General features: G+C 35.5%; 1 protein-coding gene across 1 annotated transcript in view; it reads left to right on the forward strand.

The window, feature by feature from the left end:
* The window catches only part of LOC101858123, a 156,728-nt gene that overhangs the window by 125,197 nt on the left and 30,286 nt on the right, over positions 1-1,245 (forward strand). The gene's annotated exons all lie outside the window — the stretch shown is intronic.

Genomic DNA, 1,245 nt, shown 5'->3' on the forward strand with positions numbered 1-1,245 from the left:
ACACACACACATACACACACAAACACACACACACACACACACACACACACTTACTCACACACACACATGCACACATACAAACACACACAAACATGTGGCACTTAACACGATTTTTCCTCACTTCACCCAGGGGGGAATGGGTACCCGGCCATAGACAGCGAAATATCTTGTCAGTATGTTAGTGTTTTAGCACCTATAAAAGGCTGCTTGCACTGTATGCTTCCCAGGAAGTTGAGGTTATTTCAGAATGCTCTCGGGTCTTCTGGGGTAATAGTATAGATTGTGAAGTGCAAAGAGCTTGCTGTTGAGCGGGGATTTGCGCTATGCAAATGCTATCTATAATGTCTTTTTCTCGTATTTGTTTTATTCTATAACTCCTTCACCAAAATACCGGTACACGAATCGTTACATTATAATAATAAAGTTTATACTTGAAATAAAAAATCAGAGTGATCAACAGATCATTGATCAGAATCCGTCTTTACATTTCGTTTTTCTGTTGGTAAAAAATACATGACATATTATAGTTTCCTATTACTAAGTGTGTGCGTGCTATGCTCAGTAAATGATACGAAAAGGCAGGTCACCCAAAACTGACGTAGAATTGAGGTGTTGTAGTAATGTGGAATGGAGTCTGACTTGAAATAAACTTTTTTTAAAGAATAATCACCGTTGTTCGCGCGGGGAAGAGGGGTTTTATTTTCATTATTGAAATAATAACAATAACACTGCACGTTGTGATATTTTGTGTAGAGATGAATACACGTTAAAAATATTATAGAGTGCCATCAGATGTTCATCTATAATAATAATAATAATAATAATAATAATAATAATAATAATAATAATAAATTTAAATAGAGTTCCTTCTTTCTGTTGACGTGCCATATCCTGCTCATCTCCGAGTAGCAATTGCCAGGCAGTTCAAAGCAGCTCACGTCACAAACGATCTAAATTGTGTGGATGAGGAAGAGAAACATGTTTATTTATTTACAATCAGTTCGTTTATCTTATGAGCTCTATACTTTCCCAGATGCTAGTTAGTTCTAATTGGCTTGCTAAATTATGCTGTAAACATCAAGTCAATTTGGGATGTCACCGTGACATTCAAACTCTGGCTCTATTCGAATTCTTTTTAAATATTTTTCAAAAGCTGAATCAATCTCATACGTGAAATGAAATAGATGGCTGGTTGTTAATGATAATAAAGTTAATAGTGCTTGCTTTCTCAACAGGGATATATAC

Source organism: Aplysia californica, unplaced genomic scaffold, assembly GCF_000002075.1.
Source record: "Aplysia californica isolate F4 #8 unplaced genomic scaffold, AplCal3.0 scaffold00434, whole genome shotgun sequence".
NCBI classification, from domain to species: domain Eukaryota; kingdom Metazoa; phylum Mollusca; class Gastropoda; order Aplysiida; family Aplysiidae; genus Aplysia; species Aplysia californica.